Source organism: Podarcis erhardii (assembly GCF_964252035.2).
Source record: "Podarcis erhardii genome assembly, chromosome: 11".
Classification (NCBI taxonomy): domain Eukaryota; kingdom Metazoa; phylum Chordata; class Lepidosauria; order Squamata; family Lacertidae; genus Podarcis; species Podarcis erhardii.
The window spans coordinates 11,800,307-11,820,737 of NC_138501.1; the positions used below are offsets into that span (position 1 = coordinate 11,800,307).

Here is a 20,431-nt window from a genome sequence, read left to right on the forward strand (position 1 = left end):
GAATGGCTGAGAACTTCCACAGCCTCTATGGGCTGAGAAGAAAGGGATATTATGGATCTACATGTCACCTGCATGTTGCTGACAACCAACTCCAAATCTCCAGACAATCCCATCCCCCAATCCAATCCCATCTTTTAGATGCTGCTTTATCATTGTCCTAAATACTGAGTTGTCTTTGTCTTTGTCCATGACAAAGGTCCATATAGTAAAAGCTATAGTTTTTCCAGTAGTGATGTATGGAAGTGAAAGCTGGATCATAAAGAAGGCTGATCGCCGAAGAATTGATGCTTTTGAATTATGGTGCTGGAGGAGACTCTTGAGAGTTCCATAGACTGCAAGAAGATCAAACCTATCCATTCTGAAGGAAATCAGCCCTGAGTGCTCACTGGAAGGACAGATCCTGAAGCTGAGACTCCAATACCTCATGAGAAGAGAAGACTCCCTGGAAAAGACCCTGATGTTGGGAAAGATGGAGGGCACAAGGAGAAGGGGACGACAGAGGACGAGATGGTTGTATAGTGTTCTCGAAGCTACCAGCATGAGTTTGACCAAACTGCGGGAGGCAGTAGAAGACAGGAGTGCCTGGCGTGCTCTGGTCCATGGGGTCACGAAGAGTCAGACACGACTAAATGACTAAACAACAACAAAATACTGAGTGGTTTATAAATACTCATCAATCAATCAAACTAGTAGAGAGGACAAGGAGGAATTTTGCAGGATTTCAAGCAGGTGTTCCCCTAGGACCACCTTCAGAAATCTCCTCTCCCCAAACGGCAAGATCTATTGTGTGCCAAGGCCCCATGACCCACAGTTCCCAAATTGATAATAAACACACGGACATGAGTATTTTGGTTTATGGGTTCAAATAGGCCAGCAGCAGCAGCAGCAGCAGCAGCATCATTTATTATTTATTCTCCGCCCATCTGACTGGGTCTCCCCAGCCACTCTGGGCAGCTCCCAACAAAATATTAAAAACATGATAAAACATCAAACATTAAAAACTTCCCTAAATAGGGCTGCCTTCAGATGTCTTCTAAAAGTCAGGTATTTATAAAAGTCAATTTATAAAAAAATATTTTATAAACTGCAATTATAATATAGTCACCCTAATGTTCAAAATTAATCTTGGGAGTCTTTTGTCCTTTTTATGATAACTTGTGAAAGTTAATGTCCTGGCTAGTGCCTGTTAATAGCAATGGAGTCGCCTGAAGAATTCAGAACAGGGCTGACGCTATGAGGTTTAATCCCTGAAATTATCATCATTTTCCAGTGACAAGATTTAAGTTCAATTCAAAAGGGGGAAAGTAAAGAAACAATTGTGCGATTCAGCGAGTCTCATTACTGCCTAGCATTGATTTTCAGTCAGAGCCGCTGAGCATTAGTGGAAAGAACCTTATGCAACCTGGAAATTGATGTGCTTTCACCCATGCTGTTGCTCTATGGAACATCCATCTTAAAAAGGGGGAAGGATGCTAGCACTGTAGTATTCACTAGTCATTCTGACACAAAATCTCTCTCCCTACTGCTTTAATGCAACGTCTATTGGATTACCGGGGTTTCCAGAATGTGCTGACAGCATCTCAGTTAAGGAATGTAGAAGATGGAATCTAGCTTCCTTTTTTTCCACATTTCACTAACTCTTTATATTCCTTGGCTCCTGGCTGATGCGTATCAGCAAGTAAATGAAAAGCAGTATCCTCATTTAAATTATGACATTCTTGTTTCCTGGTTAAATTTATTATTATATGTTGGATGGCTCAATTTAGACGAAACGTTCACTGTTTCTCGCCATCAGAATAAGATAATTTCAATCAGCCTTGCACCAAAGGAAACTATATTGTGGTGCTAGAAAGTATCTAATTGTTTTTCCAAATTATTTTAAATTGCCTGGGTGACTCAGTTGACTGCCATAGATTTTATAATGGGCATCTTTAGCTGAAATGTGTATTTTGGAAGCTAGGGAAATTGTTTGGGCATCCAAGTAGACACTATTAGTGTGACTGGGACTCATTTCACCACTGGAACAAGACCACAGAGTCTTGCACTGCCTATCAAACTGCCCAACATATTTTTCATGGCATCCAGAAATTCTGCCTTGAATTCAATGGCCATAGTACCTGGTGGGTTTGCATTTTGAACTGTTGTCCAAGCACTACCCCTGCAATAAAGAATTGTACTGGAAATATACGTGGTTTTATTTTCTTTTGCAACACACAGGAAAAAAATACAGTGTTCTCTGAGGCATGGTTTAAAAGAAAACAAATAGAATTCCAGAAATGGAAATTAAATGTCATAAATGATATTTCTGCAACACACCTGCCTGAACCAGGAGAAAAAAATGCTTTAGGGAATAGAATAAAATAAATGGACTTCCAGTGGAAAGCAGGTTCCATACCTTATGACCCACCAGTGCTGGAGAGGGGGATGCAATAGGAAGCTAGGAAACTGTTTAAGAGCAGGTCATATTGTTTGCCCATTTATGCAGTGGGCTCCAGAGTCTCCAACTGTCAGGGACTGAGCAGAGGAGGAGGCGTGGCGGAGACTGCCTTCCCCTCCTGACCCTTCCAGGGAGGAGGAAGAGGAAGACAATACAGTGGTACCTCAGGTTACATACGCTTCAGGTTACATACGCTTCAGGTTACAGACTCTGCTAACCCAGAAATAGTGCTTCAGGTTAAGAACGGTGCTTCAGGATGAGAACAGCGGTGCGGCGGCAGCGGGAGGCCCCATTAGCTAAAGTGGTGCTTCAGGTTAAGAACAGTTTCAGGTTAAGAACAGACCTCCAGAACGAATTAAGTACTTAACCCAAGGTACCACTGTATAGATTTACAAAAGAGATTTGAGGGAGGTCACAGCTCAGAGGCAGATGAGATGAAAAGTTGGGAAATAATGGGAGAAGAGGAGGCAGAACCGGAGCGGCAACTGGCTGACATGTTGTCACTAGAAAGCATTCTAGACCCAACATCTCCCAGAACCTGGCAAGCCTTAAAAGTAGGAGAGTAAAGAGCTTATAGACAGAGGGCATGTAGGAGCACCCATAGAGGAGATGGTGATGACGAATGAGGAAGTGGGAGAGACAGGGGTTGGAGGTTAATTTGGGACAATGCCATTATCCAGGAGGCTGGGGTCTATAGCCTCTCTCTGTAAAGTTTGAAATAAAAATGGACTGTAAGAAACTTTTCTTTGTCTTTATACTTCCCTGGGCAACCAGCCGGGAGCTGCTGACAGTATCCTAACATCAACAGAGGTCTTTCACATCACCTATGACCTGATAATTTAAACTGGGGGTTCCAGGGAATGAGCCTGGGGTGTCCCCCATGCAGATCAGGTGCTTTAGCCCGAGCTAAAGACCTTCTGTCAATAAATGCAGTTCTGAAACCTTTAACAGTGGTTCTCAACCTGTGGGTCTCCAGAGGTTGTTGGACTACAACTCCCATCATCCTTGAGCTCTGGCCTTGCTAGCTAGGGATAATGGGAGTTGTAGTCCAACAACATCTGGGGACCCATAGATTGAGAACCGCTGCTTTAACACCTTATCAGTCTCTACAGCCACAGCAGGCGCTGTAACTCTCCAATGGCTTGACTTCCCCCACAAAGGCACACGCCTCCATTGTCTCCTGAGACAGATGCCAACAACAAAATATGACGTATCTGAGCACATGATGCACAGAAAGAACTCAAATGTAGCTAAGGTCAAACATGCGCCAAGATCTTTCATCCTCACATGTACAGAATCACAAAGTTGGGTGGATCTCCCAGGCTTCTCCAGCCTAGTACCCTGCAAGAAGATCCTTCTACATAGAGAGTTCTCCCATTTTTAAATACATCTGCTGGATATACACAACACAGGAAAGCCACTAATGTCATATTCTGAGCACAGCTGGCTGCTTAATGATGGAAGCAGAACAGAGCCATGGCCTGACCCACCTTACTTACGTTGTTTTTGTGAAAGTTTCCATGAAAGATGATGTCACAACCACCCCAAGTCTATTCCATAGCTGGAATGCTCTTGTATTTAGGAAGTTTTTCTAACTCATCTGCCGGCGGTTGAGTGAACCAATTTTCCCTGTTCTTTTTTCTGACTTCATTTGGAAACTAAATATTGACTCCACCTTCAATTAAGAAGTAGCAACGGCTGTCATGGGAATTAGAGGAGTTCTGCAGACTAAATCTGCGGTGTCAGGAGATGAAATCCAGCCGATTAAATGTCCACAGATAATTGTGTTTCAGTTCGGTTGGGCTGGATTTTTTTTTTTTTTAATCTGGGAAAGATTTCCTTTCTTAAATGAGCATAAGAACCTAAGAGGATTCCCACTAGATCAGCCCAACAGCCCATCTAATTCCTGTTTCCCAATGGTCAAGGAGATTCCCACGGGAAGCCAACTAAGCAGGATATGAGGGAAAGAGCTAGGATTCTGTAGCTGGAATTTAGACTGGTATCCATTTAGAGACATTTAGACTCGCCTTAACTTCTATTAAATTGACTAACCCCTTTTTAAAGCTGTCCGTGTCAGTGGGAAGTAATTTCATAGGTTAACAATGCACTGTGGAAATAAATATTTCCTTTTATCGGTCATTAAGCTTCCAGAAGTTATCTTCATTGAATGACCGTAGGTTTCTGGTATTATGAAAGGGGGTGGGGAGTATTTCTGGCCACTTTCGCTACACCATCCGTGGCTCAGTTTGTAGAGCATGCAGCTCTTGATCTCCAGATCATGGGTTTGAGCCCCACGTTGGGTAAAACAATCCCTGCATTGCAGGGGTTGGACTAGATGACTCTCTGGGTCCCTTCCAAGGCTCCAAATCTATGGAATCTATGAACCATGCATCATTCTGTCATTTCTCCCTTACTTGCCTTACAGCTGCAGTTTCTTGAACCACAACAAGCACAGCTTTCTGGGCAAATCTATTTAATAATTATTCACAACTTGTGTCGGGCTAAATGTTACAGGAAAAGGTGCCAGTATGTGCTGAATTCAGCTGGATAATGGTGAAGCACTTTCTAGATCTGCAATACTTCCAGTGGGAACATTTTTTCATATGTTTTATAGGGCTATAACATGGCCCCTGTACAACACCAGGAATCCATACTCCACACACATAACTAAATTCTGGCTGCAATTCCGTGCAAACTTGGGAGTAAACCTCTTTGAATTCAGAGGAGCCTGCATTTCAGGGGGTTAGACTAGATGACCCATAGGGTTCCTTCAAACCCTACAAGTCTATGATTCTATTCTTCAAAAATAAAATAAAATAAAATAAAATAAAGCAAGCTTAATTCCAAAAATTCAACCTTGCAAACTATATGGTTATATGGGAAACAAGCATAAATGCATATTTGCATAAGCATGTGCATTCCTATTAAAAATAACTACATAGGCATGCAAAAGTACAAAGAAAACACTTTGTGAATCTTCACTCCTTAACGTATTTTGCTTTATGATAATGAAGGAAGTCTAGATAAAATAACTGATTTTCTTAAACAGTTCTTTGTTTTGATTTCTTTAGGGGCTAACGATTGCTCAAGCTGTTCAAAGCAGGAGAACCAACCCATCTCTGTTCAAAACATGTCAGGGACTATTTGTTTAAAACTTACCAACCTGCACTGCCTTACTCTTTGGCTTCGAAAATATTCAGATCCATTTGCCAGGGCTCTCTCTCTCTCTCTTTTTTCAGAAACAGAAAAGGTCCACGAGAATCTAACCCCGAAATGTATCACCTGCACATTTTGAAAGATGCGGAGCTATGAACTTCTCCCTCACTAGGATTCCTCCCTTTTCCATTTCGAAATGTTTCCATTCACTAAGTTTCCCCTCTGGTTTTTGTTTTTAAAGAAAACAATCTTGTATTACTTCCACCCCTTTTCCAGCAGGCAGATGGGTCAAAACATTCCTCACATTTCATTCGGGTGAAAATTGTAACCTACAGCCAGTCTTGTAATGTGCATCCTGACCATTATGCAACATTCTAGAGAGAGTTTATTAAAAAATAAAAAATGAGGAGACTTACCTGAGAAGAAGAAGTCCGATAAATATGCTTCAGTTTTTGCCTGTCATAGTAGCTGAGGTAGAGGCTTTCTGCTGAGGCTGGGAGCTGGCTGTTTTTTAGTTCTCCCAATCTGTATCCCTCCTCCTTCCCTCTTCCGCTTTATGTCCAATTGGCGGCTGTTCTTTGGTGCTCCTGGCGTTTCTTGTGCTTTAGTCACTGAGATGCCAGCTCCCTCTCTTCCTCTCCGGGTCTCTGGGCCGTGGTTAATGCTTGTGTCCCTCCAGTTACTCCCTCTCCTCTCTGTGGCAGAACAGCTCTGGCTCCGGCTGCTGCATCATCTGCTACTAATACCTAAATGGCGCCTGCAAATCTCATCTAAGCTTCTAACTGCCACCTACTGAATAAATGTGGAATTCACATCTTTGGGATGGGCTGGGTTTGGTCTTATTAAAAAAAAAAGAAATTCAACACTCGGGCAAAGGCGGTCATCCCTGTCATGCAATTGGGCTCACATCCTTCAAAACTACATTTTATTTGTTTTGTTTTCTTCGCCTCTCCAAATGCAGCAGCAGCAGCCCTGGTCCTTGAGCCTGACAGAGCTCACATAGGCAATTTCATGGCTGAAGTTGTGCACAGAATGGCCTCACAAAATTCTCCGCTTCATTTGCGAGCTCACAAATTGGTGGGAACTATTTCGCAGAGTTTTTCCATGGAGAGAAGTGTTTTTCCCCCAAGTTTTAGCTCCAGTGGAGCAGCTTTCTTGTTTCAGAAAGGTTTTGGAATGGGTTGTTCGTTTGTTTGTTATTGCTGCCACTGCAAGTGGCACCAGTAGGAGCTGTAGCAGAAAACTGGCCGCCATTTTGCATCCTCCATGCTGCCCTTAATCTTATACAGTGGTACCTCTGGTTACGTACTTAATTCGTTCCGATGGTCCGTTCTTAACCTGAAACTGTTCTTAACCTGAAGCACCACTTTAGCTAATGGGACCTCCCTCTGCCGCCACGCCGCCAGAGCACAATTTCTGTTCTCATCCTGAAGCAAAGTTCTTAACCCGAGGTAATATTTCTGGGTTAGCGGAGTCTGTAACCTGAAGCATATGTAACCTGAAGCATATGTAACCCAAGGTACCACTGTACAGTTCCAGGCCACTGTGGGAAAGAAAACAACACGTGCCCTCATGTACACACATAGCAATGGAAAAAAAATGGAGAAAATGCTGCAATGTGGTTTTTTTCCAGTGTGTGCGGGAGAGAGAGAGTGAATATCTCAACATTTTAATCAGGAAAAAAATGTCCTCCAATAACTTTTGGCTCAATTCCTCTAGAGATTACATGGAACATGATTGTGGTTGACACAGTGTTGAAGGAATGCTGCTGTCAACTCCCTACCTTTCAGACCTTTTAAATTTAATAAATAAATACATTTAGTGGATCAGAAGAAAGATTATTGTTATTATTATTAGTACTATTAATTGAATTTATATACCGCCCTATACCCAGGACAGTTCACAGAATAAAATCAAGATATAAAACCACAAAATACATAATAAAAATAAAAACGACAACCCAATAACCTCCCCCCAACAAAACCACATTTTAAAAGGGCATAGGGTATAAATCAAATCAACCAAAGGCTTGCTTAAAAAGGAACATTTTTGCTTGGCACCTAAGGGTATACTACTTTTTTAATTGTTCTGGAATTACTGTGCAGTGAAGTGTGGGTAAGAAATGTTTTAAATAAATTTTTATAAAGTAATTATCTGTTATCTAGGTCTTTAAAAAGAGAGACAGAGTGAGCTAGAGCTGCAGCCTGCGTTGAAAGGATGCACTCTGAGCTGGAAATCCATCTCCCTAACCACAGGTGTATGGAGCCTGACTCCACTTGCCTGAGGAAAAACACTCTGTATATGCTTAAGGGTAGCCTGTTTTGTTATTACATTTCGTCCAAAAGACACACGCTGCCATTGTTATAGTGAAGTGTTAGAACTAAGGGTTGTGTTCAGGTGTGTAGATGTTACCTTATTTCTGGTTACCTTTCTAGGTAATGCCCCCATCTGAGAAACCTGTGACACACACACAAACACAAACACACATACACAAACAAACAAACAAACATCTCTCTCTGAGCAAGTGCCTTCCCACTCACACACAAAATGCTACCAAACGAGTACTGCAAGTGGCACCAGTAGGAGTTGTAGCAGAAAACTGGCTGCCATTTTGCATCCTCCATGCTGCCTTTGATCTTAAAAAGTGGTACCTCTGGTTACATACTTAATTCGTTCTGAAGGTCCGTTCTTAACCTGAAACTGTTCTTAACTTGAAGCACCACTTTCGCTAATGGGGCCTCCTGCTGCCGTGCTGCCGCCACATGATTTCTGTTCTCATCCTGAAGCAAAGTTCTTAACCTGAAGCACTATTTCTGGGTTAGTGGAGTGTGTAACCTGAAGCGTATGTAACCTGAAGCATATGTACCCCGAGGTACCAATTACGTATTTGGAAAAATAACTTGGCTGCTTTGTCAGACATAAGCAATGGTACCCCTCAGCTCTGAGGAAGTTCTGCCCCAAAAGTTTTCGATTCATCATTGATAACGGATGACTTTGAGATCTATTCCTTGTTCTCCTGGGCACAGTTGCTGCCAAATGTCCTACCCGCCTCATTTCTGGGCTGGCCTCCAAGCTGTGAGTGTTGCTTTTGGCAGGATGCAGTTGGACCAGCACATGGGACTTGCTCCTCAGCAACCTTCAGATATGGAGAGGAGGGATGGTCCCACGGGGAAGCTATCTCAGCAAAGCTGCTGTGGAAGATAGAGCCAGGTGTAGTAGATTCAAATCGGAGTGGTGATTTCAACTCAGGAACTTGGCTCAAACTGTGATTCGGCCAAGATGCCATCAGATTGTTAAATCTCTGTTCTGTAGTCGGCTCAGGCAAACGATTGGCAAAGACGTCTCCTTCTCTCTCTTTCTTCACAGCGCCATGTCATTCCTTTAACAGTTCTGGTCTCATGCTGCTGCCACCCTAGATAACTCTGTAAAATAATCTCTCCCCTTTCATTCAGATTCTCTTCAGAATGGCGATGTTGCCAAAATTAACGATGACCCGGTTTAGCATCTGAGTTGGCACTGTTCAAAGCGCTCGGCTGCGCTATGGATAGGAATAGGCTGGCATTCAAACGTGAACTTATCAAAGGCACACTTTTCAAAATGATACACAAACATCCTTTGAAATGGGTGTTTCTCCCCATTTGGCAACACTGAGTAATGCATGCAAATAATAATAATAATAATAATAATAATAATAATAATAATAATAATAATATCCTAGTGAAAGTTCATCGGCATTTTTGAGTAAATTTCTCTAAATAAACACATTTTTATATGCACTTTTGCCCATATCTAATGCACTTTAGACGAAAATATTTATTTATTTATTGTTTTATTATATTATATTATATTATATTATATTAATTTTTTTAAAAAGGTGAAGGTAAATGACCCCTGGACGGTTAAGTCCAGTCAAAGGCAACTATGGGGTTGTAGCACTCATCTTGCTTTCAGGCTCAGGGCGCCGGCGTTTTTCCACAGACAGCTTTCCAGGTCATGTGGCCAGCATGACTAAACACCTTTGGGCACAACAGGACACCGTGACGGAAACCAGAGCTCACAGAAATGCCGGTTACCTTCCCGCTGCAGCGGGACCTCTTTATCTAGTTGCCCTGGTGTGGTTTCAAATTGCTAGGTTGGCAGGAGCTGGGACAGAGCAATGGGAGCTCCCTCCGTCGTGGGGATTCAAACCGCCAACCTTCCGATCGGCAAGCCCAAGAGGCTCAGTGGTTTAGACCACAGCACCACCCGTGTCCCTATATAAATTTTTATGCCGCTCTTCATCCAAGGATTACAGCAGTTCCGGATTTAGGACGTTGTAGGCAGTTCTCCTGCACAGGGTGCAAAGCTGAGGGGAACAACAACAACCTATATTTATATTTATATGGGTACTGACTGAGAAGATCCATTTAAAAAGCAACTGTAACAAAAAGAATTATTGTGGAAATAAAAACTATTGGGGAGGGGGTAAATTTTGTCCTCGCTCAGGGCACCAAAGTTCACCCCTGATTGCAGGGCCGTTTACAGCATAAAAGCACAAAAATGAATAAGGTAACAACAAAAATACCCGCCCACCCCTCTTTAAAATGCCATAAATACTTGCTAACAGCCTGGCACTTAAAGCAGTACTGTGTGGTCACTGGACAAGGGGGACTGGGCTAGTCCCCTAAATGTTCTACTGGCATCTGCTTCTCAAACTCCAGGAAGTTTCTGCCCAACTCAGGAAGAGAGGAATGTTGCTCTGATGGCTCCAGTAGCCCTCCTGCCACCTTCCCAAAACTCACTTAGCTTTAGGAAGGACGCAGAAGGGCTCCACCATTCTGACAGAGGCCTGGTGCCTCCTTCCCCAAGCTCAGGAAGCTTCTGCCCAGATTAGGGAAGAAGACATGTCTGTCTGTCTGTCTGTCTGTCTCTCTCTCTCTCTCTCTCTCTCTCTCTCTCTCTGTCACACACACACACACACACACACACACAGACACACACACACACACACCTTGCCACCATGGTCCTTGCAAACTGGTGTCTCTGGCCCTAACTGTTTCTGTTATGTACTGAAGTTCTCACCCTGGGCCAGCAGGGGTATACTGTAGATAGTTTTTACTCAGGTCCACATATGCAAATAAGGGATTGAAAGTGACGTTCAATGATTGGATAGTTAAAGAAAGTTGTTACTGTTGCGTTGTAGTGGAGCTCTATATAAGTAGGCTGGCTGAACCCTTCAGTTCAGTTCTGTTCTGGCCTCTGAATAAACAAGAGCTGTTTGAAGAATCGCTGTGTCGTCTGATACGTTCACCCACAACTTAACAGTTTCCCTATGAAAAAAGTTCACCGCACAGCACTGACTTAAACATATGTAAGGAAGGCACCAAGCAAGCCTCTCTGAGGACAGCAGATTTTTCTTTTACCATCATTCATTGTTTTGGTGGTCTTGTATTAAGGTTAAAGCGTTCTGGGAAATGATATACAATGATTTGAAAAGGATGTTCAAAATAAACTTTGTAAAAAACAACAACAACCCAGAGGCTTTTCTTTTGGAAATTATAGGGACAGAACTACCTAAACTGTATAGAAACTTATTCATGTATGCTACTACAGCAGCAGGAGTTTTACTTTCCCAAAAGTGGAAAGAAACAGAAGTCCCAGCAAAGGAAGAATGGATACAAAAACTTACGGAATATGCAGAAATGGCGAAACTTACCGGAAGAATAAGAAATCAAGATAACAAACTTTTTATAAAAGAATGGAAGTGGTTTATTGAATATTTACAGATAAATTGCAAACAGATAAAAACATTAGCAGGATTATTGTAATAACCTGCTGCTTCATAAGAGTATATATTTAAAGTAGATAATTAAATGCGCAAATTAAATTAATTTGGATATGCGGAAGATATTTTTAAAAATAAATTTAAGGAACCACAGAAAGAGAGGGAAGGAAATAAAATTTTGAAATGTTACATTGATTGTAAAACTAATGAAAAGTATAAACTTGAAAAGTATAAATAAATACTTTTTAAAAATACTCATCATTCATGGTTTGATTCTTCCCCAGTCTAAGAAGCCCTTTTCTTCATTCTATGGTTGGAGACACAAGACAACTGTCCAAAAACCTTCAAAGCCCTTGCGTCCTTCTCACGCACTGACAACAAACATCTTCTTCTTGTCAAGAGGCTCATGAAGTACCCTGGGGTGGAGAAAACCTCACGCCAACAATCATGTGCCGTGTCTGGGACACAAAGGTAAAAAAAAGGTAAAAGACCCATGGATGGTTAAGTCCAGTCAAAGGTGGCTATGGGGTTGTGTCTCGCTTTTCAGGCCGAGGAAGCCAGTGTTTGTCCACAGACAGCTTTCCAGTTCATGTGGCCTGCATGACTAAACCACTTCTAGAGCAACAGGACACTGACGGAAACCAGAAAACACGGAAGCACTGTTTACCTTCCCACCGCAGCGGTACCTATGTATCTACTTGCACTGGCGTGCTTTCGAACTGCTAGTTTGGCAGGAGCAGGGACAGAGCAACGGGGGCTCACTCTGTTATGGGGATTCAAACCACCAACCTTCTGATCGGCAAGCCCAAGAGGATCAGGGGTTTAGACCAAAGCGCCACCCGTGTCCTGGATAAACAAGCACACAATCACTGATAGGTGCACCTGCCATTGTGAGGCTCAAAGCAATGAAGATGATGCCTCCCCAGCTGTTGCCATTGGCTGTGGGTTTCTTGTGATGTCACAAAACCACTTGGCCACTGAGTGGATATAAAGGCAAGCCAAGGGGAAAGCCCTTTTCTCTTTCCAGCAGGACACACCTGGCAATGGATGTGACATTCAGTACTGCCCAGGTTTCTTCCACTTGGAGGAGGCAAACTGGTGAATGGAAGGAGGCAATCCTCTGGCAGTGGGATGCTAGGGAGAGATAATAAGGCAAGTTTGCTTGCTTGAAGGCTGCTGGTACCTGTGATTAGAAGCTGGCAGACGTCTCATGATGGATCTAACAGTAGCTTCTGGCACAATGGGACACTGGGGCAGAAACCAGAGCGCACGGAAATGCCGTTTACCTTCCTGCCACAACGGTACCAATTTATCTTTTTGCACTGATGTGCTTTCGAACTGCTAGGTTGGCAGAAGCTGGGACAGAGCAACGGGAGCTCACCCTGTTGTGTGCATTTGAACTGCCAGCCTTCTGATTGGCAAGCCCAAGAGGCTCAGCAGTTTAGACCAAAGCTCCACCCGCATCCCAAATAAACAATCCAACAATCGCTGATAGGTCCACCCGCCATTGTGAGGCTCAAAGCAATGAAGATGATGCCTCCCCAGCTGTTGCCATTGGCTGTGGGTTTCTTGTGATGTCACAAAAGCACTTGGCAACTGAGTGGATATAAAGGCAGGCCAAGGGGAAAGCCCTTTTTTGTTTCCAGCAGGACACACCTGGCAATGGATGTGACATTCAGCACTGGCCAGGTTTCTTCCACTTGGAGGAGGCAAACAGGTGAATGGAAGGAGGCGATATTCTGCCCTGAGCCCCATTGCCAGATCTATCACACCCACATAAGGCAGCATTGGGAGAAGTGAGAATTTCAAAGGCCGGCTGTGTTGTGGTTTAGATCTTGCCTTGGATGGTGGGAATTAGGCAAGTTTGCTTTTAAATAAGGACTAAATTGAATTTGTCTCCCCAGCCCTTGATGTAGGTTAACTGCTCCATCTGCTGTTTATAAGCATTCGGGGGGGGGGGGTCCTGCTTTGCCAGAGAGGCCATTTTTTAGGGTTACAGAAGTCAGGAAACTGGGTTTTAATGCTGCTTTAGAAATGATTTTGGTTTATCATGACAGCATGGCGCTTGAAATGAACATCTGTCATCTTTAAGCTAAAACTGTGTGTTTTTAAAAAGCCACGCTTCACGGCTTTGGGTGGTGCTGACCTAGTTTTGTGGCACACTCCTAAAAGGCAGCAAACTCTATTTGAGTGAAATCTTTAAATATATATATATATATCTCAACATGTCTTTGTTTCACAAGAGGGCTTGGAAGTGAGGGTGATGGTTTGCCATCTGGCAAAAGCCCAGCACATAAAGCAACGCTCTGAAAGTAAGAGACATTTTTCCTTTCTCTTTTCAGGTCAGTCTCCCCAGTAAATTCTCTCCTTCTCTTGCTGCTTCCAGTTGCCTTGTTAAAAATGCCTTAGAGCTTAGAGTGCGTTGTTTGTGCAGTTCTTTAGAATTCAGCTCCCTCAGGAAAGGCGTAGCTGTGGCCTACTAGATATTATTACACATCAATTCTCCTCGGGCTCAGCCATCATGGCCGTTTGTTAGGGACGAAGAGAGATGGAGCCCAGTAACATCCAAAGGGCCACAGCTCTCCCCCTTCCCGATTGCTCTGTAAATCCCTTCAGGGGTAAATGGACACATCTTTCCTTTAGCACACATCTCTTATCAATGCCTGTGTGTGAACACGAAAAGAGAAAGCAGCACTCAGCCTAGAATTTCATTTCCTGTCGTTCCTGAGGTGTGCTTTGAACTGCTGGTAGCGTATTTCAGGACATTTGTCACTAGCATATTGTTTTAAAGGGGACTAACATTCTCCTCCTTTAAATTGGTGGAAGTCGGTTGCTTTTGGAGTAAATAAACACAGGCAAGCATGCGGAAGGGAGGCTGAGGCAGCAGAATGAAATCAGTCTGAGGAAAGCTCTTCCTTATCACACAGTAATGCTGAAGCAAGAGACCCAGCTGCTTCTTTACTCTCTGTGAGGAAGGTAGTGCTGTTGGAGGCTGGGGAGACACGTTGGCATAGCTGTCAACTGTCCCTTATTTGGCGGGAAAGTCCTTTATCCCAGCGCCGTGTCCCACTGCTGTCCCTTATTGATGATGTCCCTTTAATTTCCCGGGTTTCAAAGGAAGCAGCTCTTCTCCCTCCCTGCCTGCCGGCCAGGGAGGAAGGAGGCTCCAACTGTGTTGCTTGGCTGCGTTGCTCACCCAATAAGAAGTCTAAGAATGACTGGGGGGTGGAGCTTGCATGACTTGTGCCGATCAAATTGGCCGCGTTGCCTGGGGACTCGCCTTTGCTCAGCACTTCCCAGCGGAGAGGTGACAGTGGTTTTCCTTGCTGCGTCCCCTTTGCCGGGTTGCTGAGCTGTGGGAACCACCGCTTGAGGCTTCGTTTGGCTGCTGGCTGGGCTTTCTGCCTTTGGCTTGGAGGGGCTCAGAAGTTGAACATACCTGTGCCGGGAAAATCCCTTATTTTGGCTGCTGATCCCTTATTTTCGAGGCTGCTGGTTGCTTATTTTCAAATCTGTAAGTTGACAGCTATGCACCTTGGCCAAACAGGATTCAGAGGAGGAGGTGGGTACAATATTTTTTCCCAGGCCCAAGCATTGCCTCTGCCCATGGGAAGAAGAAATCTGTCCCAACAGAGCACATACTTGCTGGCTAGACCTTCTCACAAGGCTAATTCTCATAAGTAAGGCATATGCCCCGTCTTGACTATAAAGTTTGCCGGATGGGTGGGAAAACTTGTTGGGACAACTTCACTGCTCCTGTACAGTTTTCAACTTCACGCCCTCAGATTCAACTTGGGAATTCTTTTTTAAAAAAAGTTTTTATTAATTTTCAATTACAGCAATCCAATAATAGCCTCATTATAACGATGCCAAATTATAATACAATTAATAATACCAATTATTAAGATGCCAAATTATACAATTTAGGTGACCAACCCCCAACCCCCCATGTGCTAGAATTAATGGTTTGATGATTTACTTTATTTTTGCCTTCCAAAATCATATAAATTTCCATTATGCTCCAGTCAAAATACCAATCCCTTATATCGCAACTGCAGTTTTAATGACTTCCATTTGTATTAACACATTAAATGATTTATACACCTACAGGTGAAGCATTCAAAGTTAGTAATTACTGGGCTAATGTGGACTAGATCCCACTACAGTGTGCCCTGAGTTCCCAGCAGACAAATATTTGACACACGGGCTGCCATCACAGTCATCTTCTGTTGCAAAATGAACACAAGTTTGAAATGCAATTACATAACTAAGGGACACCACAATTAAGGGATCTGAAAGTAGAAAGTGGCTGCATACAGACACCACATTTAAAGCACATTTAAAGTTCAACCCCCCCTTCGACCAAAAACAATAATCCTGGTAACAGTAGTTTACCCTTCACAGAACTGCAATTCTCAGCACCTGTAATGATCTCCAGTTTCTGGGATTCTTTGTGTTGTTTGTGCTTTGCCTGTGCTACCAGAAGAGGTGGAAAAGGCCCCATATCCGATGCACTGTGAGAATGGCGTCAGACTTTGCAGCCCTGTCTTCAAAATAACCACTTGGTGTATTCATTGCATGGAAGTGTGAAGCCAGCTGATTAACAAATGTGGACAAACTGGTTATAACTAGTGCTATTGTGGCAAAAAAATCTCCCCCTTTCCTCCCATCCCTTCTCCACCAGTTAATTAGTAAAGAAAGGGTGTTCAAAAATTATTGAAGGGGAAAGTACATCTCAAGTGTTTGCTTTGCACTCAACTTGTTTTGGAGGTGGTCAAGGGGTATTTGTGTCATTTATTTCATTCTATAAATAATCTCACTAATGGCCTGCATTCTTGCTGGGCACCCACACTTCAGGGGAAGATAACTTGAGGTATCATGGGGATGTCCCCCCCCCCCCCAAGATCTGGAAGTGTGGACAGATCAGGAAGTATGAACCAGATTGGATGGAAGGAGAGATAAAAATTTGTTCATACCAGAGAACATCCTCTAAATATCTAGTAGGTCACTGTGTTCTGCAGGATAATTTCTGCTTAAAATTCCCACAAATATCAAATGCCCACTTCATAGTCACTTGGTGTTCTGTACCATAGACCCAACAGTGGGGTAGTGGGAGTGGTTAGGATGCGGGTGGCGCTGTGGTCTAAACCACTGAGCCTCTTGGGCTTGCCGATCAGAAGGTTCAAATCCCTGTGATGGGGTGAGCTCTGTGCCAGCTCCTGCTAACCTAGCAGTTCGAAAGCACACCAGTGCAAGTAGATAAGTAGGTACCACTGCAGCAGGAAACTAAACGGCATTTCCGTGCACTCTGGTTTCCGTCACGGTGTTCCATTGTGCCAGAAGCGGTTTGGTTATGCTGGCCACGACCCAGAAAGCTGTCTGTGACAAACGCTGGCTCCCTTGGTCTGAAAGTGAGATGAGCCCCACAACCCCACAACCGTCCACAGGTCCTTTACCTTTTTTACCTACCAAAGAAGGATCACTCCACCAAAGAAGGATGCCAAAGACGGCAGAGGGATCAGTTCTAGTGCTCTATTAAGAAAGGTCCAGCGTGCCAGGTCTCCTAGCCTTATCTTACAAAGACGCAGGACAGAGACCACAGCCACCAGATGGCTTGTCCCTATTCTTTATACACAAAGCATCATGCTGCCTAGGAGTTCACATCGCTCAACCTGCCTTGATGAGGGCATAGGTAGAAAATACCCAAATCTTACTGATAGTTCCCAAATCCACCCCAAATCCAAAGATAAGGCTAACCTCAAAGCAAGCCAATTGGTTTCTATCAGAGCAAGTGAATATAATCATATATGAGCTTATTGCTGCAACAACTACAAATTAATTTTATCTTGACTACTGAGATGGCATCAGGAAAGCCTCCAGAACAGTTCACCTTTGGTTCTGCACACTTGGAGCACTGTTTTCATGTCTCCTGGTTTTGTAGAGAAGCACTCCTGCTGAGATACAACCAGGACATACTGTTCATAAACCACTGAAGTCATTTTGGTCACTTTAAATTTCCCCAGCTGGATGAAAAGGTCCCTGCCTTTAGTGTTCATTCTGCATGCTTAAACCTATCTTCAGTAGTTTTGTATTGCTCTAAAAACTATTTTAACTGCTTTCGTGGTATGTCTGTAAATGACTTTGCGACATATGTAAAATATGGTTCCTAAATTAAATGAGCTCACTGGAAGGACAGATTGTGAAACTGAGGCTCCAATATTTTGGCTGCCTCATGAGAAGAGAAGACTCCCTGGAAAAGACCCTGATGTTGGGAAAGATGGAGGGCACAAGGAGAAGGGGATGACAGAGGATGAGATGGTTGGATAGTGTTCTCGAAGCTACCAGCATGAGTTTGACCAAACTGCGGGAGGCAGTTGAAGACCAAAGTGCCTCGTGTGCTTTGGTCCATGGGGTCACGAAGAGTCGGACATGACTAAACGACTAAAAAACAACAACAACAAATTAAATGATGGTGACGATGTTAGACATTGTTTCCATTGTATTCTGGTCTGTTCCCCCTTTCCCTCTGCCACCACCACCGAGCTCTCAGGCCATCTGTAGCAGCTGCTGCTACCCAGGGAGCTACCGCTGCCATTTTGTGGAAGCCCTCCACACAACCCCCCCCCCAAAAAAAAATCCTGTATCTGGCATTGGGCATGAAGATTGTGCTGTGTGTTACACTCTTGACTAACTCCTTCTCCTTTAAAGTGACTGGACAGACCTTTGAAGGAGGCAATCTGCAATGTTATCTTCTCTACTCTTTGCAAAGAGAAAGTGAGGCGCACCAGGCAGATATTTCTGCAGACTGCTGTGGAGTTAGAGATGGCAATCACCAGCACTAGAGGCGTTGTGATACTTCCTCCCCAACTGCCAAAGCATTTGCTAAGGGAGGGTGGGACTGTACTGCAAATTACAGTTGCCATTTCTAAGAAGATTAACATTGTCAATAATGGTCTCATGTTCTCTCCCCCAACCCAAAGGCTGCTAAAATTGAGGGGGGCGGGAAGACTTTTCACTAGAGTGTTATTTGTTTATTTGCAAGACAAACTCAGCCTAAAATGCCTAGAGTGCTTGCAGATAGCTAATGCATTCTCTTCTGCCATTTAAACCTTCTTTGCAAAGACAGAGATGAAGTGCTAATGAGCTTTTTAAAAATCTTCATGGGAAAGGGGGGGGGGATAAGTGTTAAATCCTTGATTATTCATTGCACTTCTTAAAATATTTCCAGGGTGTGAAGAATGTATAACTGTAAAAATGCTAATAAAAGACATGAAGAGAGGGAGGAAAATGCTGGCATAGTGGACTGCAACTGGGTGTAGGTGCCCAATTAACAATCAACTCTTGTTTCTTTAGTTCCTTTCCGTTTATGGAAGGCTTCACAATCCTTATTTGCTGATCCTCATGACAACTCTTTTGTGTGCTAAAATTTAGTGACTTGTCAGGTCTGCAACCCAATTTGCCTGGTCTGGATAGAAGGACCCACTTTGCAGAGTCCTTTGCGAGGGACTTTAGGGGACTCAGATGTCCCCTTTTAGCTTCAGCTAGATCTTTATCTTCCCATGGGTAGGCAAACTAAGGCCCGGGGGCCGGATCCAGCCCAATCGCCTTCTAAATCCGGCCAGCGTATGGTCCAGGAATCAGCGTGTTTTTACAGGAGGGGAATGTGTCCTTTAATTTTAAATGCATCTCTGGGTTATTTGTGGGGCCTGCCTGGTGTTTTTACATGAGTAGAATATGTGCTTTTATTTAAAATGCATCTCTGGGTTATTTGTGGGGCATAGGAATTCATTCATATTTTTTTTCAAATATAGTCCGCCGCCCCCAAGGTCTGAGGAACAGCGGACAGGCCCCCTGCTGAAAAAGTTTGCTGACCCCTGACCTTCCCCAAGCCTAACACTGTGTATCAGGGGTAGGGAACCTCTTCTGGCCAGTGAGATGGAGCCTTATCTCTCCACCCCTGGAGGACCAAATTTGGCAGGTGAGCAGCAAGCACCTAACCTCATAGTGACAGTGGGTGATGCTGAGCTCTGAAACCCTGGCTGTTGGGACTTCAAAAAGAAGCAAATGGCTGCTTGAAAGCCTTTTTGCAAACCCCATGTTGCTCTTTAACATCTGCTTTGAAACAACCTGCCCCGCTCTTTGAAATTCCAGTTTTCAGAGGTTCGGAGAATAGTACTAGGCAGTTTGAAAGCCTAGTACAACAGCCCCACTTTGAACCTCTGAAAACTGGAGGTTCAAAGAGCAAGATGGGATGGTTCGCAAAAGGGCTTTCAAACAACCTTGTACTGTACATTGGCTGTATGCAACCAAATTGGACACGAGTATCCCCTCAGAGGGGTTCAGATAGGTTTATGATGGTACATGTGTGCAGGTAGGGTGGATTATACCTCTTCATAAGATTTCTGGAAGTTTAGATAAAGTTTTAAATTCTTCATAACAAATAAAAGCAAAAGAGTCAAGTGTTTGCATTATGCAAAGTTATGGTGAAGCACATAACGAATTTAAACTGTGTGGTGGAAATGCACCTATACTTTCTGCATGACTATCACAGTATGTCTAGTATCTTTCTGCAAAACTGTTCTTGGTGATGAATCATCTGGTTAACCCAGACTCTCTCCATCCAGCATTTCAGAGGTGTGTTGTGCTCCAGTTGTGCAACCTGCATAATGAGTTTGCAGAAATTTTAATATATAGTATTTGCACTAGTCTGTGATCATACTGTTTTCATTGGCAGTTTCTCAAGGTTCCAAAGGCAGGAGCAGGGAAAGGTTGCTGTGAACCTGGAAAAAGAGACAAGACATGTACTTTTGTAAACCAAGAAAATCTTTAATAAAAATAAATTTAGAAAAAGAAAACAGTGTGATGATTTGGAGACTGCCCCACTCCGTGTGTGTGTGTGTGTGTGCTTTCCAAACCCCAACTTGAATATGACAAATGATTTGTACTAACAATGTCTTCACAAGAGAAACAGGAATGTCTGTCATGTAAAAAGTTATCAATTAGCCTCACACCACCTTTGAAAGATGTGCCTTTTTAATGGACAATTTGCAAATATTTATGCACAAGAAACTGCC

At 43.4% G+C, this 20,431-nt stretch overlaps 1 protein-coding gene and 1 long non-coding RNA gene across 2 annotated transcripts in view; one reads left to right on the top strand and one right to left on the bottom strand.

Moving 5' to 3' along the window:
• DIRAS2 (DIRAS family GTPase 2) overlaps positions 1 to 6,346 on the bottom strand; it is a 28,665-nt gene extending 22,319 nt beyond the window's left edge. Inside the window, exon 1 of the mRNA XM_081880603.1 lies at positions 6,010 to 6,346. The gene's annotated coding sequence lies outside the window, so the exon portion shown is untranslated. The remainder of the gene's footprint in view (positions 1 to 6,009) is intronic.
• The window catches only part of LOC309352220, a 100,372-nt gene that overhangs the window by 15,138 nt on the left and 64,803 nt on the right, over positions 1 to 20,431 (top strand). The window lies entirely within an intron of this gene.